The following is a 26,294-nucleotide window of genomic DNA, read 5'->3' on the forward strand; positions in this document are numbered from 1 at the left end:
ATTAACTAGGTGGTCACTAAAAGCAAGTATGGTGTTGCTGGAAGACACAGGTCACTGGGGGCATGTTTTGGGGGTTTAGATTTTGTCCCTGGTGAGTGGAGCTTTCTTCTCTGCTTCTTTGTTGCCATGTCCTAAGCTGCTTTCCTCTGCATGCCCTTTGGCCATGATGTTGTGCCTCACCTTGAGCCCAGAGCTATGTAGTCAGCCAACCACAGACTGAACCTCTGAAACCAGGATCCAAAATAAACTCTCTCTCCTATATGTTGTTCTTGTCAGGTCTTTTGGTCACGGTGATGGAAAAGGTGACTAAAACGACAAGGAAGGAAACTTTGGTAAAACAGCTACTTCTAATTCAAACTGAAACCTCAAGGAAGGCCAAAGTCTGGAAGAGTGTTTTATGGATACAGCAGTGGGCTTACATGGAGAGCCAGGCTAGTGGAATAGGCTCTGCTCAGGTTCAAGGTCCACTACAGGATTTTCTCATCTAACCTGTTTTTTCTTCTTTTACTTCTGCATGACACATTGTTTATCTAGAGGGGTATGTTCACCATATGGTGTGGGCCCAGTTTTTGGGGGGGAGGGGGAGGAACCAAGTGTTGAAATTGGCTGAGGACATGGTGGTCTTCACAGCATTTGAGGCAGAGTGTTTGCTCAGGGAGGAGCTGGCTGCAGGGAGGAGGCATTTGCCTCTGCTGCTGAATTTTAATGAATGGAATCTATCAACAGAGTCAGGACACTGTAAGGCCTAACAGGTTCCAGGCCCCTCCTGGGCTGAGATGAAACTGGGGATAGGAATCTGACACAGAACTTCTCATACATACTATTAAAGAAACCCAAAGCCACAGCTTGTCCTCAGGAGGCCATTTCTTCTGGATACCAAGGTTTGCAAGCTTTACTCCTGCCCTATTGTCAGATGCTACTGGGAAATAAAGGACACCTTCTTCTGCAGCATTGTATACATAATGTGCAACAAGTTGCTTCCATAATTAGCAAACAAATGTCACATGTTATAAATTGTGAATACACAAATTCTGAATTGCATTTTGTCCTTAAAATGAAAGACAAAGCCTGCAGAAGGCAGGTTTCCTTCAGCCCCAGGATACTACAGCCCAGACTACACCACAGAGCAGGCTCCGCTTTAGATCTGATCTAGTTGTGCACGGGTGGGAGCACAGGTAGCAGTGGTAACTCATTCAATATTATTCCTCCTAGGGTGTCTCTGAGTCCACTCTATTTATTTTACTGGCAGAAAGCATGTTTGTTCATCTCTTTGCGTCACTGAACCAACTGTGAAACGGGAGAGCACAAGATGGATTCTATTCCTTGTGAGTTATTAAAGCAAGTTTCAGCAACTATAAATCCTGATAGAAAACTTTCCAGATATAAAAAAGGAAACAGATGTACAAATTGTAGATGCATACAGGACACCAAGCAAACAAAATCACAGTAGACCAACACCAAGACACATTGTTATAAAGATATCCAATATACAGAACAAAGAGAAAATATTAAAAGCTACAAGAGAAAGGAGGCAGATTACATTCAGGAGTAAACCAATAAGGTTAACAAAGGATTTTTCATCACAGATGCTGAAAGCGAGAAGATCCTGGAACCACGTATTTCAAACACTGAAAAACAATGGATGCCAACCAAGAATTTTGTATTTAGCAAAATTAAGCCTCAGGTACAACAACAAAATAAAAATCATTCATGATAAACAAAAGTTAAAAGAATTTGCAGCCAGAAAACCAGCATTGCAAAGCATCTTGAGCAAAACAATACACGAGGAGGAAATGAAAAACAATAACCAAAACCAACAGTGGGAAGTACCTCAGTAAAGAGAGAGGGCGGGGGGAAAGCTAATCATGGAGAAACAAACCAAATTTTTAAAAAAAGATAAATAATCAAACATGGCTGGAATTACAAACCATATATCAATAGTAACTCTAAATGTTAATGGCTTAAACTCACCAATAAAGCGACATAGGCTGGTAACATGGATTAAAAAAACAAATCCAACAATATGCTGTCTCCAGGTGACACATCTGATTGGAAAAGACATACAAAGGCTGAATGTGAAAGGTTGGGAAAAAACATACCATGCCCACGGTCCTCGTAAGCAAGCAGGGGTGGCCATAGTCATATCGAATAAAATCGACTTCAAGACTAAGTTAATCAAAAGGGATAAGGAAGGACATTATATACTGATAAAAGGAATAATTGACCAACAAGACATAACAATTATCAATATTTATGCACCAAATAATGGGGCTGCGACATTCATAAAACAAACTCTCCTCAAGTTCAACAACCAAATAGACCACAACACAATAATTATGGGTGAATTAAACATACCTCTCTCACCATTGGACAGATCCTCCAAACAAAAGTTGAATAAACAAACTATAGAACTCAATATCACAATCAATGACCTAGACTTAACTGATATATATAGAATATATCAACCATCATCAAGTGGATATACTCTTTTCTCAGTAGCACATGGATCCTTCTCAAAAATAATATGCCATAGGGCAACCCTCAGTAAATATAAAGGGATGGAGATAATACTATGCATTTTATCTGATCATAATGGAATGAAACTGGAAATCAATGAAAAAAGAAGGAAGGAAAAATCCTACATCACATGGAAAATGAACAATATGTTACTGAATAATCAATAGGTTACAGAAGACATAAGGGAGGAAATAAAAAAATTCTTACAGATAAATGAAAATACAGACAAACATATCGGAATCTATGGGACACAATGAAAGCAATTTTAAGAGGGAAATTCATTGCCTGGAGATCATTCCTCAAAAAAAGAAAAAACCAACAAATAAATGATCTCACACTTCAACTCAAAGCCCTAAAAAAGGAAGAGCAAAACAACCGCAAATGTAGCAGAAGGCAAGAAATGATTAAAATCAGAGCAGAAATCAATGAAATTGAAACAAAAAAAACTATTGAAAAGTTGACAAAACTAAAAGTTGGTTCTTTGAAAAAATAAATAAGATCGACAGACCCTTAGCCATGCTAATGAAGAGAGGAAGAGAGAAAACTCAAATTACTAACATATGGGATGAAAAAGGAAATATCACAACAGATGCTATAGAAATACAGAAGACAATTAGAAATTATTTTGAAACCCTATATTCCAATTAAATAGGAGATAGTGAAGACATCGATAAATTTCTTAAGTCATATGATTTTCCCAGACTGAGTCAGGAGGATACACACAATTTGAACAGACTAATATCAATGGATAAAATAGAAGAAGCAATCAAAAGACTACCAACCAAGAAAAGCCCAGGGACTGGATGGGTATACAGCGGAGTTTGACAAAACCTTTAAAGAAGAATTAATACCAATACTTTTCAAGCTATTTCAGGAAATAGAAAAAGAGGGAGGTCTTCCAAATTCATTCTATGAGGCCAATATCACCCTGATTCTGAAACCAGACAAAGACACCTCAAAAAAAGAAAACTACAGACCAATATCTCTAATGAACCTAAATGCAAAAATCCTCAATAAAATTCTGGTGCATCGAATACAAAACCACATCAAAAAAATTGTGCACCATAATCAAGTAGGATTCACCCCTGGGATGCAAGGATGGTTCAATATACAAAAATCAATAAATGTTATTCACCACACCAATAGACTTAAAGATAAGAACCATATGATCATCTCGACAGATGCAGAAAAAGCATTTGACAAAGTACAGCATCCCTTTATGTTCAAAACACTAGAAAAACTAGGGATAACAGGAACTTACCTCAACATTGTAAAAGCTATGTATGCTAAGCCTCAGGCTAGCATCATTCTGAATGGAGAAAAATTGAAGGCATTCCCTCTAAAATCTGGAACAAAACAGAGATGCCCTCTATCAACACTTCTATTCAATTTAGATCTGGAAATACTGGCCAGAGCAATTAGACAGAAAAAAGAAATTAAAGGCATAAAAATAGGAAACGAAGAATTCAAATTATCACTATTTGTGGCTGACATGATTCTATACCTAGAAGACCCAAAAGAGTCTACAAAGAAACTACTAGAACTAATAAATGAATTCAGCAAAGTGGCAGGATATAAAATCAACATGCATAAATCAAAGGCATTCCTGTATATCAGTGACAAAACTTCTGAAATGGAAATGAGAAAAAACACCACATTCACAATATCCTCAAAAAATAAAATAAAATACTTGGGAATCAACCTAACAAAAGAGGTGAAAGATTTATACAATGAAAATTATAGAACCCTAAAGAGAGAAATAGAAGAAGATCTTAGAAGATGGAAAAATATACCCTGTTCATGGATAGGAAGAACTAACATCATCAAAATGGCGATATTACCAAAAGTTCTCTATAGGTTTAATGCAATGCCAATCAATATCCCAATGGCATTTCTTGTAAAAATAGATACAGCAATCATGAAATTCATATGGAAAAATAAAAGACCCAGAATAGCAAAAGCAACTCTAAGCAGGAAGTGTGAATCAGGCGATATAGCGATACCAGATTTTAAACTATACTACAGAACAATAGTAACAAAAACAGCATGGTACTGGTACCAAAACAGGCAGGTAGACCAATGGTACAGAATAGAGGACACAGAGACCAATCCACAAAATTACAACTAGCTTATATTAGACAAAGGTGCCAAAAGTATGCAATGGAGAAAGGATAGCATCTTCAACAAATGGTGCTGGGAGCACTGGAAATCCATATGCAACAAAATGAAATTGAATCCCTTTCTCTCACCTTACACAAAAGTTAACTCAAAATGGATCAAGGAGCTAGGAATCAAACCAGAAACTTTGAGTCTAATAGAAGAAAAAGTTGGCCCTAATCTCCACCTCATGGGGTCAGGCTCCAAATTCCTTAATAGGACACCTATAGCACAAGAGTTAAAATCAAGAATCAACAAATGGGACTTACTCAAACTAAAAAGTTTTTTCTCAGCAAGAGAAACAATAAGAGGTAAATAGGGAGCCTACATCCTGGGAACAAATATTTACCCCTCACACTTCAGATAGTGCTCTATTCTCCAGAGTATACAAAGAACTCAAAAAATTAAACAACAAGAAAACAAATAACCCAATCAACAAATGGGCCAAGCACCTGAACAGACACTTCTCAGAGGAGGACATACAATCAATCAACAAATACACAAAAAAATGCTCACCATCTCTAGCAGTCAGAGAAATGCAAATCAAAACCACCCTAAGATACCATCTCACTCCAGTAAGAATGGCAGCCATTATGAAGTCAAACAATAACAAGTGCTGGCAAGGATGTGGGGAAAAGGGTACACTTGTACATTGCTATGGGACTGTAAATTGGTTCAGCCAATTTGGAAAGCAGTATGGAGCTTCCTTGGAAAACTGGGAATGGAACCACCATTTGACCCAGCTATTCCTCTTCTCGGACTATACCCAAAAGACCTAAAAAGAGCATACAACAGAAACACAGGTAGATCAATGTTTATAGCAGCAAAATTCACTTTAGCTAGACTGTGGAACCAACCCAGATGCCCTTCAATAGATAAATGGATAAAAAAAAATGTGGCACTTATACACAATGGAATATTACTCAGCACTAAAAAACAACAAAATCATGGAATTTGCAGGGAAATGGATGGCCTTAGAGCAGATTATGCTAAGTGAAGCTAGCCAATCCCTAAAAAACAAAAGCAGAATGTCTTTTTTGATATAAGGGGGGCGACTCAAAACACAGCAGGGAGGAAGAGCATGAGAAGAAGATTACCATTAAATAGGGACGAGAGGTGCATGGGAATGGGAGAGAGAAGGGGAATTGCACTGAAGATGGTAGGAGACCCTCATTGTTATGCAAAATTACATATAAGATGGTGTGAGGGGGAAGAAAAAAGAGAGAGAAAAGTGTCACAGTAGATTGGGTAGAAAGAGGGGAGGGGAGGGGAGGGGAGGGGGGGATAGGAAGGGCAGCACAATACAATAGACACTAGTATGGCCCTATGTATAAACGTGGCTGTATAACCAATGTGATCCTGCAATCTGTACACGTGGAAAAATAAGATTAAGATTATGTACCCCTCTTGAATCAAATGTATGATATGTCAAGATCATTGTAATGTTTTGAGCAACTAATAAAAAAATTTTTTAAAAAAGACTCCTCAAAAAAAAAAAAAAAAGAAATAGAGGAAGGAAGGAATAAAAGGGCTTAAAAACTACAAAGACAAAAAAAGTTATATCAAAGATAAATAGGAACCCAACTGGAAAAACTCCAAATGGATAATCAGAGCAACAAAAATAAAGTAACATTGGATTAATATTCAAAGTAGAAAATACATATCCACCCAAAGGACTTAAAAACAGTATACTACAGGGAGACAGCCACATCAATATTTATAGCAGCACAATTCACAATAGCAAAACTGTGAAGCCAACCTAGATGCCCTTCAGTAGATGAATGGATAAAAAAAAAGTGTCATATATATATAATGGAATTTTACTCAGCATTAAAAGAGCATAAAATCTTGGCATTTGCAGGTAAATAGATGGTGATGGAGAAGATAATGCTAAGCGAAGTTAGCCAATCCCAAAAAAACTAATGCCAAATGTTTTCTCTGATATAAGGTGGCTGACTCATAATGGGGTGGGGAGGGGGAGCATGGGAGGATTAGATGAATTCTAGATAGGGAAGAGGGGTGGGAGGGGACAGTGGATTTGCAAGGGTGGTGGAATATGATGGATGTCATTAACCAAAGTACATGTATGAAGACTTGAATTGCATGTCAACATATTTTATATATAAAGAGATATGAAAAATTTTGGTATATGTGTGTCATAAGAATTATAATGCAAAAAAACCCAAAGTACATGTATAAAGGCATGAATTGGTGTGAATATACTCTATATACAAAGATATGAAAAATTATACTGTATATTGTAATAAGATCTGTGATGCATTCTGCTCCTGTCATGTATTTTTTAAAAAATCAATAAATCTAAAAAAAGAAATATATATCCATAAGACCATACTAATATAAATGATTAAATAATAAATGGAGGAAAGCAGACAACTCTCCTATACAGAAGCATTTCAAATAATTTACGTAGACATCACATTGAGGTAAAACATAACACTCCACTTAGCAAGTCTGAGCTGTGTATACACTTTCAAACAGTGAGGAACAAAAGGGAAATGAAAGAGTAACTTTCCAGTGGAGGAGCCTGGGAAACAGTACTTCAGGCAGGTGACCAACAACGCTGTGTTCTGTGGGCAGGACATTGTCTTGATAAAAGTTTATGAGAATGACACTTTACTTTTGTGATCTTCTCTCCAAAGTCTATAATCCCAGGCTAATTATGAGGAAAATATTATTCAAATCCTAAATGAGGGACATTCAACTAAATACCTGGCCAATCCTCCTCAAAGCTGCCAAGATCTTGACTAGGTCTGAGAAACTGCCCCAGCCAAGAAAGCCTAAGGAGACATGATGACTGAATTCAACGTGCCTTCCTAGACAGCATCCTGGAAAAGAAAAAGGACTGGACATTAGGTAGGAGAGATGGCCATCAGGTGGAAATAAAGGAAGTCTGACAAAGAAAGGACGTTAGTTAACAATAAGGTATCATTATGGATTCATTAACTGTGACAAAGGAGACAACTAATGTTAGAGGCTAGTAATAGGGGAAACTGGGCCTGGGGTTTATGGAAATTGTACTGTTTTTATAATTCTCTGAAAAACAAAAGCTATTCAAATAAGAAATTTATTTATTTTTTTGTAAAAAAATAAGTCAAAGCTATTACACTCAGCAATAACCAGTGCTATGTGGATAGTCAAGGAAATGTCAAAATACTGCTAAGGAACTATGGGAAAATTAGCAGAACATACAAAGGAAACAGAAGTTTTTAATCTAGGTAAGATAAAAATTAAAAGATGGTTTAAGTATAGTTGTATATATTTTTCATTAATGATAAATATGGAAAACCACAAGATAGCAGAAAGGGGAGATAAAAGCTTTCACAACTCCATCTAGAACAACTATTATTAGGAATTTTTTTCATTTTTTAAAATATGTCCCTATTTTTTGTGGGTTTTCCATGGTTATAATCATACTTGACATTCATTGTAATCTCTTGGACATTTTTGCCTCCCTTCACTGAAGATAAATCTCACATAGTCCAAGTCAATTGGCCTCAATGTTCATTATGAAAAAAAATTGGTTTCAGTGAAAGGGAGCCATATGACTTCTCAAGACTATAGGTGATAAAACCTAGAATCTGCTATTTATCTAGGACACGGTGCAGAGTCGGAGCAGATACATATGATATTATATGGGAACTCAATAGTCTATCTCTTGATTTCACTGTGGAGATGGTATGATATTTAAGAAACTAAACAGAAAGTGGGGGGAAGCCCTCTGGCAGGCAAGAGTCACAGAAATAAGAAGTAGGGTACTGAGAACACTGAAGACGGCAAGTGGGCTTGAGGGATTTGGAAAGGGCATGTGTCTATTTCAGATGTGAAAATCTATACAATGGTGATGAAACTGAAGAGCGTGAGGGGAAATCTATTTTGTACCTGTGTGGTGTGTGAATTTGACATCAGAAGGGAGAATGTGTTGAGAGTAAATGGCAAGAAGTATTAACACTATTAAAATTCCTGTAGTCTCCTCTGGGTAGGAGCTTTATTCAAGACAATATTTTTTCTTAAGATTTGATAAGATGGCTATTTTCCTAGTCAAAAAATTTGATGTCTGAAATTCTAAGAGTGAGACCAGAAACAGTAAACATTCTTGAGCACAAACTGCCACCCAGTGGATGAATGTGCATGATGCAAAAAGCATTTGCAAAGGAAAAGACAAAGGAAGACAGCAGGGGGTTGCCTCCATGATGTGAGGTTGATCCAAAACTGATTATGCCACTCAGAATGGCAGGCCAGGTTTTACTACATGATTTCAAAGTATCCAGATAAACATTATCAGAGGCTTCATTAAATATTAAAGTCTCATTGATGCTAATCAAACTTACGCCCATGAATTTCCAATAAGACAAGTCAAAGTTACTTATCTTATAACAGGGCATAAAGAGAGTTGTCAAGGCATAGATTTGAGGTTCAAGTCATAATCCTTCAGGTACTGAGATCTCTGACATAAAGTCTGAGATGAATTACATTTTGGGCATAGTCATTTAAATATTCCTACATCTAAATGCAAAATAAAGATTTATAGTGGGAATATATAAAGACAACGGATGGAAGCTGGACCATTCAAATAAGCAGTGAGGCCATGTTTACCTGGGGATTTCCTGATGGTTCAACTGAGAGGGACAAAGCAATATTTTTCTTTTGGGGGTAACCCCACAAGAGTCATCTGGTATTCTGTAGACAAGTCGAAACCTATTCACTGTGTTATTTAAACAAGAAGGAAACATTATATGGGATTGGAATGACATTGAAGGTCCAAGGAAATCATCTTGTCTGAGACTTGAATTTTTTCTAATATTCAGCATCCTCACAAAAATGTTTACCTATCCACCTCCAAGTAGAGAACTGCCAACTGATATACTTATTCATCATCAGGCCTGGGATTTATTGACTTTGCTCTACTTACAAGATAATAAAGTAGCCTATCATGGCTTCACGGATATTGGCAGAAGACAAGAGATATCTGTCTTAAACTTCATTGTTCACCACTGTGGAGCAGCATGAACACCAGGTTTGAATTGGTTTCCCTAATCGCCCAAGCCTTACAGCAAGCAGAACAATGCAGGAGCCTAGATATATCCTATGCACAATTATTTGTTTCCTAGGTTGAGAATACTTAGTCTGGGGAATCCACCATTTTTTATAACAAATGGGAAGCAAGCTAGCTCATTTTTCCCAAGTAGGACCTAATATAACTCAAGGTTGCTTGCTGAAAAATTGCTTGTATAAAGAGCAATCAGGGATTTGCATTCTTGGTATAACCAGTAAAAATGTGCTAGGGTGCTTAAGCCTCATTAGTGATTGCCTTTCCCAATATTCTTACCAATTTTCTGATGATTCCCACTAGTTTTGGTGTTTTTCTAACACTTGAGCATTTTCTATTTCAAATACATGCTGGGTTTTATCCTCTTGTCACTGAGACTTCTTTTCTCCAAGCTGATCATTTCTAACCCCATTCCTCCATTGACCATATCTGATTCTGTGTGCCCTCACCTTTAGAATTGCTTTCCTCTGAACTTGTTTAAGAGTTACTTTCCCAAATGGACTATGATACTCCCAATGATGGTACAATACCTTTAGAGCAGACTAGAAAAAGTACTTTTATTTTAGAAATATACTTCTTAATTTTTTTATTTTTAGCAAACTATGCTTCGGTGAGCTTTCTTGGCAGCTCTGTTTGTTCCCAAAGCAAAATTTTGTTTTTACCATAAACTGCCACTAAGTCATATACTTCTCTATTCCTATGGCAGAGAATGGAAACTCCATGTAGTGTTTTATCAAAAGAATTATTATGCAAAAGGGATTCCATTCATCACAGTAAAAAGTGTTAGAGTGAGTTCCTTCTTTCTTCACCATTCAGTAGTTATAGCAGGAAAGTATATCTACTGTTGTCTTTACTTTGTGAATTATGAAACTCTTCTATATAAACTATTTGTTCTTTGTGTTAATATATATGGCATATGACTCTCATACTCTTTGTTTCAACAGGTATCCAACAGTCAGATGCTTTTACCCCCTCCACCATGCATACAGGAGTATATAGACAATGTGCCCCTGTTGCTTTAAAAAAGAAAACTGATATGTATGTGTGTGTGTGTGTGTGTGTGTATACATACATATATATATATACACACATATATATATATATGTGTGTGTGTGTGTGTGTATATATATATATACACACACACATACATATTTAAGAGATGGATATTACCCTATTACTACTAAGAGTATAAGTTTAATTTTAAAAACAATACAAACAACTACAAACACAGAAAAATTGAGAAAATAGTGCAATGGACCCCCAGATACCCTTCACTAAGATTCCACAATTATCAAGATTTTGTCACATTTGTATCATCTGTCTGTTTTCTTTCTTGTTATTAATAGCATTGAAGCATGTAGTAGCAACACTTAGATAACATCAGCTCATCTCTAAATAGGTCAATATGTAGCAACATGGGTAATTTTTACATAACTTCTATGCCACTAGCATCTAACAAGATTGACAATAATTCCTTGGTATCATTTAATAGCTAACTTTACTCAAATTTTCTGAATAAATCAGTCTTTAGAGTTGTTCCAATCACAATGCAAACTAGATTCACTCATTGTATGCAATTGACATGCTTCCTAAATCTTTGAATCTAATAGTCCCTTTGTCATTCTTTTTTTAATTTCTTGACTTTAACCATCTGCAAAAAGTCAATCTTTAACTCACAGTCTAAATATGTGGTACCCTTTAACAATTCTCCTCCTCCATATTTGTTATAAACTGCAAAATTATTTCAAGGTGTCTTATGTACTTCTTATTCCAGCAGATTGAGAAGCAGCAATGTCTGCTTGCCTTACATGTATGAAATCCTGTCAAGAAATTATTGACTCTTTTCTTGAGCTAGCCTTCCTAACTGCTTACCTCCCTCACTTTTTCTTTCCTTCTGTCCTCCCTCTCCCTTCCTCCTTCCCTTCCTTCTTTTTGTCAAGCATATATGTTGAATTTTGTTAAGACCTTTAGATACCTATAAAGACAGTTATATGATTTTTCTTCTTAAAAAGTATGGTATGATGAGTAGATGAATTGTACTAATGATTTTTCTAATATTGAACTTGTGGCATTTCCATAATGAATGCCATGTGCTTAGATATATTCTTAATATTTTGCATTCTATTTGACATTATAGATCCTATTTAACAATATTTTTAAAAGATTTTGCATTGATATTCATAAATCAGACAGGCCTGTAATTTTTTAGTACTATTTATCAGGGCTTCATTTTGACACATACTTTATAAAAACAGTTTGAAAGTTTTCTCTTTTCTACACTCTGGAACAATTTATATACCACAGGGTTTATCAGATCATCGAAACGCTAACAGAATTTCTTGGTAAAGTCAATTAGAATGATTATCTAGAATTATATCATGGGAGGAGGATGGCCAGTAGCAGAGTTTTGACAACTTTTTGGAGTTTTCAGGTAATTTTTACAGAATTATTCCAAGTAGACTTTTACTATTTTCTGTTTCAAATATTATCTCACTATTATTTTGTATTTCGTGAATTTGTAATTTCACCAATTAGGATGAGTCACACCTTATTTCTCTTCATTCTTAATCACCTTTTTTAATGTTTTATTTTGCTAAGTTGTCAATTTCTGCACTTTTTTCTCTATTTTTTCTGCTTTATTTTCGTTTTCATTTCTGTATTTTTATATTCTATTGAATTCACTATTTTCATCTTATAGATAAAGGTTTTAATGTAATAAATGTTTCTAAAAACACTGCTTCAAATGTATCCCATGAGTTTTGATTTTTTTTTCATTTTTATATTTTCTAGAAACTTTGTACTTTCCTTTTACTGTTACTTTCAGCAACACTTGCAATACTGCTGTTCATCTTCATCTTAAAGTCCTGTTCTTTTTGATGATTTGGTCACATCCACCCATAGTCTGGGATTTAGAGGGATTTCAAGTCACAAACTTTTCTTGAAGATGCTATCCATGTTTTTAGTCAGCTATCTTGTTAATCTGTTTGAATTTCATAGAAGGAGTTCTGAAGTGATGATTCAAGACTGCCACTATGATCATGGATCAGGAAGATCTCCCAGGAAGAAAACCAGTGAGAATTATAGAGTACTGTCACAAAATGTACTTTTATGAGACCAAGGGTACTGTCACAAAATGTACTAACAATTACAGAATCTGGGTGCCTTTACAGGGAGGTTATTTGATAGAAACAGATTTTAAAAGGATAGTTTTACAACCCAGAATCATTTCTTTTTATGCATCTAGAAGATGGAATTTTCCTTTCATCCTGTGATTTCTTTTATTTCCTTTGCTGGCAGGTTGAAGAGTCTACAGTTTCAAGATCAAGCACAAGACTCACATTAGCAATGAGAAAGTAAGAACTTACAACATGGAAAGTGAAGAATACAACAAAAATTTTAACAACTGAAACCTGGAGGATATAATGCTCCAATTATATTCCCAAGACCATAGCTTTGGAAGGAAGTGTAAAGTCAGGAAGAAAATGATGACCACTTAGACCTTCAAATGAGTAAGATCTGCAATTAACCACTGAGTATTATCAAGGCCAAATTTTCTTCATAGTGTTTAAATAGAGGTACTCTGTAGAAGGTTATGCATTTAAAGGTATATAAATAAAATAATATGACTAAAAGGGGAAGGAGGAGAAAAGATAAAGCTGGTACAGATTCACATCATATAAATCTTTTTACAAAAGTTCATCTAGGTTGGAAAAGAAAAGATGTGATTTTCTAGAAAGTTAACAAAATCTAATGGGAGAATGTTTTCCAACTGTGCAGCTCTTTTTGAGGGGCCAAAACTGAGAGCAACAGCTCCACACTCTATAAATAAACAAACAAACAGGCATAAAAAGAATTTGCTAAGAGGCAGGTCCCCAAATATCACCTGAGACCTCTAAAGCATCCTCTACCTGCAGAAATTAAGGCTTGGGATGGGGGAAGTTGGTAGGGCTTTTCTTAAAGAGTATTGTCAAGGTCTTGTGTATTTTCCTTCTGTCCTCAAAAGAATCCACACTCTCCACCCTCAGCAGAGACAGGTGACAAAAGGGAACTAAATCAATTAAAGAACTTTTGCTAAACTTGACCCATGCTTCCTATGTCTGAAGTGTGACCTATGTTTATTCTTCCCTGTTTTAAGTCTAAAGGAAGAGGTTGGCTAATGGTTAGAGCTCTCTGCAGTAACAAAGAAAAGAAAGAGGGCTATATATGAAGAATAGTCTGCACATTCAGAATTTCTTGGGGGCCAAAAAACCAGCTTTCCTGTAGGCTTAGGAACCATAGCTAGGCTAGAACTATCTTTGAAAGAGTTTGCCCAAGACTATAGAAAGAGGCTATGTAAAGTGCTCTATCAAAGTAAGAGCTGAGAGGGACAGAGAATGGTTAGCTGAACACCTTGTCTGAACATGTGTGTGAAGAACGTAATTGGGGAGGCCTCCCATTAACCCAGCCTAACTCTTATCTTTCCCTAATATCAAAACTCTGGCATCAGTGAGTAGAAAACATTGGTATCATATGGAAAACAAACATATTATGCCTTATTCCAGTCCCACCTAGGAAGGAGAAAAGCTTTAAATTGAGATTAGATTACACTTTTTAATATTCCAAATTTTACCACAAATTAGAAACAGTTTAGTGTTAGGTAAAGAAACATGACCAAATGCCTTAAAATAGATCTCCTTTGGAAGCATTCTTTGTTTGGAGTTCTTTTAACATATTATTATTATTTAAATAAATTCAACTAAATATTAAACATATAAAAACACCTGGTTAACAGTGGTCCTCAAAATTGTTACACATTAAAATTATCTAATAACTTTTAAAAACCATTGATGCTTATCCTACCCCAGATTCTGATTTAATTAGACATCAGAATTTCTAAAGCTTATTAGATGATTCTATCATGCAGCCAAAGTAAGGAATGACTCTAAAAATAGTCTACTAAAAAGTGTACAGATACATCCCTATATTACCCTCAAATATCAAGAGAAATTAATGAAAAGGCGGAATTTTTCATGGAAAAGATCTACATGTTTGTTTTCTCTCTGGGCACTATCCTAGAGATCTGCTTAAATAGTTTGTATTCATTTCATTAAAGGCATATAAATGAGTAAGTGCTAAGGTCAAGGTGTAACATAATATAAACACTCAAAATATAGTATACAGGAGTGGAAAGAAATATAATTTTATAAAAATTAATATTGGTTATTAACATACAGGAGTCTATAGAGAGCATGTACCTTAAAGTAGTCTGTTAAAGTTTATATTGGTATAAGGATATAAAAATGTCTAAGGATATATAAAAAAATAAAAATGTCTAAGGATAAATAAACATGGCTGAATATCCTAAAACAGACCTTCACTAAGAGTATTCTTTCCTGAGAGTGACCTTAATTTTTCCCTATGATTGGAATAAATTCACCTAATCATTGAGAATATGATAGTACCTGGTGAAAATTGATAAAGTACACATACTCCAAAATAAATTTTCTTTGTTTATTTTACCATTCCAGACCTTACACTACATCATTAAAGGATTCTTTCCCCTCCTTTCTTCCTTTTTTCTTCCACAGAGCTAAGATGATTGCAATGTGAAAATCTTTGCTAGATCATAAAAATATGAAGATAATTAAGACATGGTCCTTACTCTATGAAGGTTATACTTAGTAGTAGACGGCAAACAGAACATTTACAAATCACCTCATTAGGAACTTTAAAACTGATGCTCAGAGTGGATAATAATGAGGCAAACAGCCAAAGAAAATGTTCTGGTTGAGGTGATCTCTGATCTGAATCTTTTTTTTTTTTTTTTTGTACTGGAGAATGAACTCAGGCCTTACACATTCTAGGCAAGCACTCTACCATTGTGTTAAATCTCCACTTCTGATCTGACTCTTAAAGGGTGGTTATGAATTCTTCAAGAGAGTGAGAACTCAAGATAGCAGATTAGAGGAAAACTGAATTTCTAGTTGGTTCATGGCTCAGGATTCAAGCAGTGAGAGTATTACTTCAGTGCAAAGTGGGTGAAAGAAGGTATTAACCCAATGTCGGGCAGAGTCCCTTAGAGACTCAGAAATTTGGGTGCATTGAACAAAGAACAAGAAGGAGTACATTGGAGCCAAGTAGGCTGCAGCAGTGGCAATGGAGCTGGTTCACCTCAGAGAGGAGGTGTAATACAAAGACAAACACAGTGGACACATTTGGCACACACAAAAAACTGTGGATCAGTAAAGCAGCCTGAACTTAGCTGATCCAGAGGCTGCATATCAAACTAGTGTCTGGAAAGTGGAGAAAAAGCTGAGGCCAGGGCCTTCTTGGGCTACACTGCAGCTGACTGCTATAGAAACCTGGGAGACCAGAGAAAATGTTGCCATATTGTCCCCGCAAGCCCCTACCATGTGGCATAGGCTGTATCTAGTAGAAAGTGAGTGGCACGGGCAAAGGGAAGAATGTATCCAGGGGATTCAATCAGAAATACAGAAGAGAATGCAACTAGCCTTCCCTTAGAGTCTGCAGAACACATGACCAGCTGAAGAGGTTCAAGGAAACTGAACAGATGGGTGCTGATACACTCAGGGACTACACCTGGAAAGGTAGTATTTTGGGGTGGCAGGGTGTGTGAGACCTGTGGAGGATGGGCTCCCATATCCCACCAATACAATTCTTGGGAAGCACCTGCGATCCATACTCCCAGCAGGAATTGGTATCTGCTAGGCCCTTGGGGTATGTTGATCAAATCTCCCCACAACAGTTACCAACCAACAAAGCCCCTATGGTCTGATTAGACCTAAACTCCATCCCCAAAACTTCCCTCCCAGAACTCTGCAGAAGCCTCATCTTAAAATGCACTGATCTGGTCTGTGCAGACAAAACTCCAATCAACAGTACTTCCCATTCCATCCTACCTTATACTGGTGAGAATAGAAGCTGAGAACTATTTCAACTAACTTCAAGCTTAGGCCACTCCTATTGGCAGCTCAGTGAGCAACACAAAAAGAGGAAGGGTTTAATGAGCCTTTGGGGTGTGTGCTTTCTTCCTCTCTCCCTCTTTCAATATCATCCAAGAAAAAATAGAACAGTCAGGTAGAGGCAGTAACCATTCATCCATGTTGACAGTTTTGACTACCTCAGTATAAACAATTCTTTCATTTTTCATTTTGTGTGTGTGTGTGTGTGTGTGTGTGTTTTCCTGCTATGCTGATCAGTTTGTGGACAATTTCTCCCTCCTTTTTAACAATAGTTATTTTTTGTCATGTTGTCTCTTGATAGTTTTTTGTAAATTTTGTTTTGTTTGATTCTCTTGTTTTTCTCTCTCCTTCTCCCATTTAATAGCCAAATTCTCTTGTTCATTTTCTCTAATTTTTTCTCCTCTTTCTTTTTACACACCACTTGCTGCATCTCTTCTGTATTCTCTTCACATTGCAAATATCCTAAACTTTCTTTTTCTTTGCTGTTACTTTTTTTTAATGAACTGTAGTTTCACAATCTCTTAGAACTATTTGGTTTATATAATTATTGCCCCCATCATTCATGTTGTTGCAATTATTAGTACTGTGGATGATATACTTGACACCTACTGTTTACTGTGATACCACATGTAGTTCATGAATATTTATTGTTTTTGCTGTTGGCAATTGCTGACTCATCTTTCCTCTTTTTGTGGTAAATAGTGTTGTAGATGTCAAGAGGCATTTACTTTGATGCTGTACATTGTTGGCTTTGGTTTTTGCTACTGTATGTCTCCTCCATTTCTGTGAGATGCTGGGAATCTACAGGGAAACTATAAGTTCACAGGACAGAGGCATCACAATACCTGAGTTCAAATTACACTACAGAGCTATAGTAACAAAAAACTGCATACTGGCATAAAAACAGACACACACTAATTGTAATGAACAGAAGACACCGAGACAAAGTCACACATCTACAGCCATCTGATCCTTGACAAAGGTACCAAAAACATACATTGGAGAAAAGATAGCTTTTTAAACAAATGGTGCTGTGAAAACTGGTTATCCATATGAGGAAGAATAAGACTAGATCCTTATCTCTCACCTGCACAAATATCAACTCAAAATGAATCAAAGACCTAGGAATCAGACCAGAAACTTTGCAACCCCTAGAAGAAAACATAGGGTCAATATCCAACACGCAGGCATAGGGAATGACTTTCTCAGTCAGACTGCTAAAGCTCAGGAAATAATGCCAAGTGCTAATAAATAGGACAGCATCAAATGAAAAACCTTCTGTACAGAAAAGGAAACAATTAGGAATGTGAAGAGAGAATGTACAGAATGGGAGAAAATCTTTCCTAGCACTCTTCTGATACAGGATTAATACCTAGAATATGTATATATAAAAACTTAACACCAAAAAGAAAAACACCCAATTAATAAATGAACAAATGAATTAAACAGACACATCTTTAAAGAAGACATACAAATGGCTAATAAATAAATAAATAATTGTTCAACATCATTAGTTATTAGAGAAATACAAACTGACACTGAGATTTCATCTTACACCCATCACAATGGCAATCATCAAGAATACAAAGAACAATAAGTGTTGGGGAGAAAGTTGAGAAAAAGAAGACTTTTCCTCTATTGGTGTAATTGTAAAGTAGTACAACCACCTTGGAAATCAGTAAGGAGGTTCCACAAAAGTAGAAAAGGAACCACCATATGACCCAGCTATAACACTCCTTGGAATTTATCCTGAAGAATTAAAGTCAGCATACTATAGCAATACTTGGATACCCAGTTTATACCATCACAATTCACAATAGACAAACCATAGAACCAGGCTAGATGTCCATCAATGGATGAATGGATAAAGAAAATGTGGCATACATACAATGGAGTTTTATTCAACCATAAAGAACAATGATTCATGGCATTTGCAGGAGATGTGCATATACTATATATTTTAAAAAAAAAAAATTTATAGTTGTAGATGGGCAGAATGCCATTATTTTATTTGTTTATTTGTATGTGGTGCTGAGGATCAAATCCTGTGCCTCACAGATGCTAGACAAGTGCCCTGCCACTAAGCCTCAGCCCCAGCCCATGCATATAATATATTGACAACTGAATGTTGGCCATATCTCTGTAAGAAACTAGGGACACACATTGTATTCATTCCCTTACATGTTTACATTGTATATACATGTAATGGCTATTAAGATGCTAATTTAGTAGAAAGACTAAGTGAAAGGAATCTTGAACAAAGTCTTGATTTCTAGATGGTCTTGAATGCAAACCAACCTCTATGGCCTGACCTAGCTTACGGGCCCATATTCTAGGAATTGGAAAAATACAGAATGACTAGAGTAGATGGTGTAGAAAAAGGAGTGCAAAGTGAAGAAGTAAGCAAGGGTGAGCTCATGACTACATTTGCACATTTCAGTCAGCATGTTCATTTTGGAGATGGTGGGAAAACCATGAAGTAATTTAGAAAAACATTCTGGGGCGATATTTGGATTTCAAAATAATCAATAATGGCAGGGTGAGATGCAATCAGAAAAAAAAGGGCTTATCTAGTGACACAGGTGAGCGATGATGACCTGAATGTCTGGTGGTTGAAACATTCAGAGGAACTCCAGGTCTTCTGGCTGCACAACAAAATGAATAGTGGTTGAATTCTCTAAGATAACATAGAGCACAAGAGAGAAGTAGGTTTCAGTGAGATAGAGTTAAGTTTGGAGGATGTTGTATTTAAGAGGCCATAAAAGCAACATAGCCAAGAGTGGATATGTGCTTAAAAATAGAAAAACAATGAAGTTACCTATGACTATGAAATATCAAGGATGAAAACAAGGTGATGGAGATGAGGAAACACAACCTTAAAGTATGTGATTCAGGAAAGCATGGTAAGCTATAACTGAAGCAATGTATGATGCAAAATTTTAATTAAGAAAATGAAGGCTATTATAAACTCCATTGTCACCATCAGCAAATCTATTTTCTACAAATATTTCTCATGAAATGCGAGTACTCATTTAGTGTGTGTCTGGGCCAGGGGGTGGCTGGTTGAAAAGAAAATGTGGTATTTTAAGCTAAAGAGACTCATGGAAAATTTAATCATTTAATAAAATGTGGTAACTGGACACTCTAGCCTTCTGAGAATTTGATGAAACAAATGTGCCTGCTCCTGATATACAAGGGACATGGTTCACCTCAGGCATCTGGCACAAGCCACAGGTAATGTGATGTAAGCACTTCTTTCTCTGCAAAGAAAATGCATCTAAATAAAGTATGAAAAAACTGTCTCAACACAGTAGACATGTAATCACTTTGAGTTCAAACTAAATGTGTCAATCTGGAAAAAGATGTACTGGCAGATTTCTTTTCCTTCATTAAGCAATGACCTAGTGTAGAACAATGCACTGCTTACAGCAGCTGTCTCATTCTTGATATCACAAGCAAAGTTTAAAAACACTGTCTATAATGTAAATGTATGTGCCCTAGACCAGGTTACCATAAATACATCCAATAAGCATACCTGTCATGCTTCCCATTTTTTTCTACACAATTTATTTTAAAAAAATTATAGCAAAATCTATGATTTCACTACAGCTAATGTGTTTGTGCATATGAACTGACATTGGGTACAGCAATGAGGCTATATACCACATCTAACACAAGTACATTTCTTGTTTGTATTTCAAACATAGAGACCCATGCATAATACACACACACACACACACAAAAAAAAAAACAGGTAACTGAACAATGTTTCTTTAAATGTTCTGGATTCCATAGATTGGTATTATTCTCTAAGAGTTCACAAAAAAAATTAAGATGGATACATTATAAATATAAATTTAGGGGGCTGGGGTTGGGTGGTGGGTAGGAGCCTCAGCACCACATGAAAGTAAATAAACAAAATAGGGGTTTGCTTCCATCTACAACTAAAAAAAATCTTTTTCTATCCTGTGCTTTGTGTTCAATGACTTCCCTGAATTGGTAAGAAATGAGGTACTTTTTTGAACTTCACACTGGGCTATAGAATGCAAAGAAAAATTAAACAAAACAAGGTACCCAGTTGTGGCAACCTTCAAACACAGTATTGAAACTACTGGTCTATTGACTACCAGTTTTCACTATATGAAACATTTTGGGGGTTGCAACTATATGTTTTTAACCTATCCTAGTAGTACCTCAAAAAATTTTGACTGAATGTATGAATAAATGATATTAACAGAAAGTTGAATATAAAATTTAGATATCTTTAATTAACTATAAAATCTGAATGGAGATTTGGATACACAAAAATATGTGTTCAAATCTTATCTTGGGGAAGCACACACCCCTATAATTCCAGTGGCTCAGGAGGCTGAGGACGAGGGTCGAAAGGACAGCCTCAGCAACTTAGTTAGCAACCTAGTGAGACCCTGTCTCAAAATTCAACAAATAAAATAAAAATTAAAATAGTTCTGGGAATGTGGCTCAATGGTAAAAACCCCTCTGAGTTCAATCTACTACCACACACACACACAAAAAAAAAAATCATAAATTACATGATTTTGAACTCCATCTGAGTGTAGTTTCCCATCTGAAAAAAAAGGGCAAACACCTATGTATTTCATAGTATCTATAAAGGCAAAATTAGGTAATAAATATAAAAGTCCTTTGTATGTATTTAAAAAATGCTATCTGAGCTAGGTGTGGTGGTGCATGCCTTTAATCCCAGTGGCTTGGGAGGTTGAGGCAGGACAATCTCGAGTTCAAAGCCAGACACAGCAAAAGCAAGGCACTAAGCAACTCAGTGAGACCCATCTCTAAATAAAACATACAAAGTAGGGCTACAGATTGGCTCAGTGGCCTATTGCCCCTGAGTTCAATCCCCAATACCAAAAAAAAAAAAAAAGATATCTGCTGTTATTATTCTACATTATATACATGTAAGAAATACATGCATGCAATTTACAAAATCTTTTAAGAGGCAACATGACAATTTACATTTAAAATATTCCCCCAAATTAAATGAAGCTTAACATTTCTCTTTAGCCTACAAATAAACTCAACCAAAAATGGATATATATCTTCCTTCAAGATGCAGCTCTAGCTTTTTCTCAAGCAAATATTGTCAAAGAATGGACACCTATGCCTCCTCTTCCTCAACGCACCAACATCTGACCTGGCCACCACTGCCTGCAAAACAGCTTCAATACAGCCAAGCCATTAATTTTTCTTCTCAGCTTTTTCTTTATTTTATACCTGAATATTTCTTTTTGAGCACCTCTCATAACTAGGTTGGCTCCTTCAAAACAGCAAAACCCTACTTCTATAATTATTTTTTGTAACTGGCTCAGCTTTTTGTTCTTCAAATGCAGGTGTTATATGAGATTCCATCCTTGCACCTCTTTTTTGCTCACCCTATTTTTTTCTTAGATGATCAACTTGCTCCAACAGATTCAGGCATCATCTTGGCATAGCCAACTTCTAAATCCATGTGTTTGTCTCAAGGTACCTTCGAAATATTTCCATCTGCATGGTCTTCATTCTGTTTGAAGTGAAACTCACTACCTTTTTCCCTTCTCCAAAACCTCCTCCCTTCCTTTGTTACCACTCATGGTAGTTACTACTCATGGTAGTTAGCGGAACAAAAATTCTAGAGTCATCAATTCTCCACTCTTCCTCCCTTCTCATTTCCATGATCTATTCACATAATCTATTGATTCCATCTGTGAAGTGTCTCTCTAATGCATCTACTCTCTCCATTTTTAACTTCTACCATCTTCATTGGGGCTTAGTTATTTCTTTTTTTTTTTTTTTTAAATATATTCACTGCCTCTTACCTAGTTTCTCTGGTTTGGGTCTCTCAAAATTTGAATCCGTCCTGTGAATGGATGACAAGGAAATTAAATGACACTCCTCTACTTTTGATGGAGTAATGTAGATGACAAGAAAGTAGATGACACTCCTCTACTTTTGATGCTCACACACTATCTGGAAAATAAAGTCCAAACTCTTTGACGTGGCATTTGGGACCCTGCTAATCTATTTCAAACCTGTTTTCCACTCCTAACTCAGGCAAACTGTTCTATCTCTAGAACATGTTATAAACTAAATGCCCTGGATTATGGTGTTCCCTGTTCCTATTAGGGTTGTTCTTCATTTGGAGTCTATTCATATGTTATTTTCTCTGTAATACTGTCTGTGTCTTGCCTTCTCTCATACCCTTCCTTCTGTTATTAAAAGTACATTTTAGTTATAGAAAGTGTTCATCTCCTCTCCTGCAGTAGACCCAAAAGGAAAAGTCTTACTCATTTTGATGCACTTTGGTAGCACAATATCTGACAAAGAGAGTCTATCCACTAAATACTAAACTGAGCAGACCTATTCCTCATTTCAATAGGCTATACCAAAGAATCATTCTCATCTGTAAAACATCATACTGATTACTTTGTCAGTTATCATTATAATGTCTTTCTTTCTTGTATTGAGGATTGAACCCTTGGTGCTTTACCACTGAACTGTATCCCCAGCCATTTTATTTTTCATTTTGAGACAGGGTCTCACTGAGTTGCTAAAGGCCTCACATAATTGCTGAGGCTGACTTTTTACTTGTTCTCAGGTCCTGTCTCAGCCTCCCCAGTCACTGCAGTTAGCATTAGAGTTAAATGAAAATCATTTGGCTTTCATAATAATTGGGAAAATGTACCCTAAAGATGAATTATCCATTGTAATCTTCTTGGTTTTACATAGTTAGCTAAATTTCTCTCTTGCAGTCAGTTTGGAAGGACACAGGGAAGTTATTCAAAAATCCAATCAAATGTCTGCAAAATACGCAGAAACAAAATATAAAACCTTTACTAGCACTGTTAGAATACCAAGGTAAGAGTCATAATGCCTACGAATTTTTTGCATATTAAAAAGCTAAAGATGTTGTAAAGTCTAAACATAATATTACTTCAATGAAAAGTAACCTTAGAGAAATTGCATATATGCTAAAGGGGCAGTGTTAAATCAATATCATAAAATATTTTTGTGTAACTCTTAAAAATAATCAAATAAATACTATTATAATAAAATTTCCTTCAACCTTGCTCTATTACTATGTGTGAGGTGTCAGTAAAATATATCCTGTGGGCAAAATGTGGCTCCTCACCTGTTTTTTGTTTTTTAAAAAAAGTTTAATTGGCACACAAACACACTCACTTCTGTTCTGTCAGAGTATGATTCTGCTCCATATTGGCAAAGGTGAGTAATTGAGACAGAGACTGAATATCACACAAAACACAAAATATTTATTATCTGGCCCTCTAAAGAAAAATCTGGTCAACTCTACTATAGACAGAAGTTGGAAATCTATCTGAAAACTAATCTAATTTGTATACTGTGTATTTTTTTATCATAGAATTTAGAATCTTTATGCAAAGATGTCATTTCAACAAATTTTTTAAAAAAGGCATAAAGATGATAGAAATGTATAGATATCAAGTATATAATAAACACAAAAAACTTACAGGATTTTAAAAAACTATATCAATTTATTTTAGTTCTTTTAATATAAACCTGCCTGATTATTCACTAACTAGGAAAAGGAATGGCTCATTTTTATAATGGAATATGTTACTGAAAAAGAACTTTTCTACTACCTATGGTCTCAATAAAAGAGAAAAACCAATTCTTTTTATAGGAATAAAAGGGTAAAATTAAGTATACTTAATTTTTTTTTTAAGTGAGGGGAGGAAAAAGGCTAGAAGAGGAAGAAGAAGAGAGGAAAAGAAAGAAGGAGAAAGAGAGGGAGTCAGAGAACGAGGCAAGAGAGACTGGAGAGGGAAGGGAGAACCCAGTACCTCATTCTCTAATCGATATGAAGCCAATCTGTGTGTCAAAATTAAGGCCATCTCGGACATGGGAGAAAAATTTGTCAGGATGGCAAGATGTACAAAGGTTGAGATTCTGGTTCAGGTCGTGAATATTCTGTGGAAGAATTCCTTCTTGTTCTAGAAAAATCCTTAAGATAAAGATTTTTCAAAAGAGAGAAAGCATTTATTTTACCAAATGCCAAAGAAATACGAAAACAGTATGTACAACGATGTAAAAGAGTTCTATAAAAAATCTAGTAGGAATAAGGCAAATTATTACTTATGTTCACAACAAGGAATAGCTAAGAAATGGTAGATTTTTATCACCTAAGTTTATGAATGAACTGTATGAACTTCCATACTGTCCTGTAGACATAATCTAGTTACAGAATTTTATAATCAAAATCAAGGGCTTATTTAAGAAGAAATTTTTCAAACTACAAGATTATTTTTAACCAAGATTCATTTGGTTTAGACAGAGTGTGCTTTTTAGTCATCTAACGGTCTGGTCTTCTTTCCTCTTAATTAGCCGTATTTTTCACTGAAAACTTGCTTCCCTATAAAACTTGAAATGTGAATGAAAATTAGTGATATTATTTGACAAGTCAAATCAAGAATCAATTCCAATTCTTTATACTTAGGTATTAAATGACTAAGGTTTTACTGACTAGAATAGGAACACAATTCAAATCAGCTATCAATTTTCCTTTGTAGAAATAACAAATAGTTTTCAATAGATATTAAAAGCAAAATTTTTTAAATTCAAGATGCATGAGACCACAAAAAAGAAAAGTGACTGTGTATTTATGTTACCTAATATTTTTTGAAGACATATATCCTTCCAATTAATTAGAAAATATGAACAATTTTAAAATATTAGCTTTCCAAATGCTTTTATATTCTAGAGAGTTTACCCAAGGAATGACTGTAATGTCAAGTAAATGCTAGTTAAGTTTAAGTAGAAATTGAATCTTTTTCAAGGCCAACTGCTTCTTCCTTCACTTTCAAATCAATGAGAGATACCAGACAAGAAATTTTATGTCATTTGCACATGTTGAGAATAGATTTTATATTTAAAATGAGTTTTTGTGTAGTGTATATTGCAGGGTATATCTGCCACCTGTCTTCTTGGAGTTAGCACCTGGTCTCTAAAATAATTTTCATTTCAGAAGCAATGAACAATAATCAAACTTGCAGTTCCACAGTGAAAATCAAACATACCTGGTAGCTTTAGGGATTGTCAATATGGGGTCTGGGTGAGTTAAAAAGTCACAGGCATTCAGGATGAAGATTATGAAATGCGTTTGCTGATTCCCTGGGAAGAGTAAAACAGCAAGGTCCTACTGAAGGTCCCAGTACAACAATAATGTCTTCTAAGCTACAGCCATATTCTGCTATCACAGCATCCACTGTAGCCATAGCAAACCTAATAAAGTACCTCGCAGGCCTGGAAAATAGGAAGAAAAAGAGATAAGGAAGATTAAAACATAAAATTTCAACTCAATTTGTGCCTAAGTTAAAAATGAATAGATTCAGCTTCTGATTCACATAATTATTACACATAGTACTTTTTCCAAAGTGTGATGTACTTTTATAAAATATGTGACACACATAGTTATTTAATAGGAGTCACTGTCCTCTTCCTTTAAAAACTGTGTTCTATAAGCTTCATTTATACCATCTTAGTCTTCTCTCTTTACAAATTATTAATTGTGGTAAGAAACATATAAAATGTACCAT

General features: G+C 35.6%; 1 pseudogene across 5 annotated transcripts in view; it reads right to left on the bottom strand.

Annotated features, from left to right (window-relative positions):
• The window catches only part of LOC120888454 (thyroid receptor-interacting protein 11 pseudogene), a 45,409-nt pseudogene that overhangs the window by 11,760 nt on the left and 7,355 nt on the right, over nt 1-26,294 (bottom strand). For 2 of the 5 annotated variants that reach the window (XR_013423361.1, XR_005732104.2), the window contains exon 3: nt 181-26,001. The product of XR_013423361.1 is annotated as a thyroid receptor-interacting protein 11 pseudogene, transcript variant X2 (transcript). The remainder of the gene's footprint in view (nt 1-180; nt 26,002-26,294) is intronic. The other 3 variants (XR_013423363.1, XR_013423362.1, XR_013423364.1) reach the window with 3 other exon arrangements.

The sequence above is a fragment of the Ictidomys tridecemlineatus genome, chromosome 6 (genome assembly GCF_052094955.1).
Source record: "Ictidomys tridecemlineatus isolate mIctTri1 chromosome 6, mIctTri1.hap1, whole genome shotgun sequence".
Lineage (NCBI taxonomy): Eukaryota > Metazoa > Chordata > Mammalia > Rodentia > Sciuridae > Ictidomys > Ictidomys tridecemlineatus.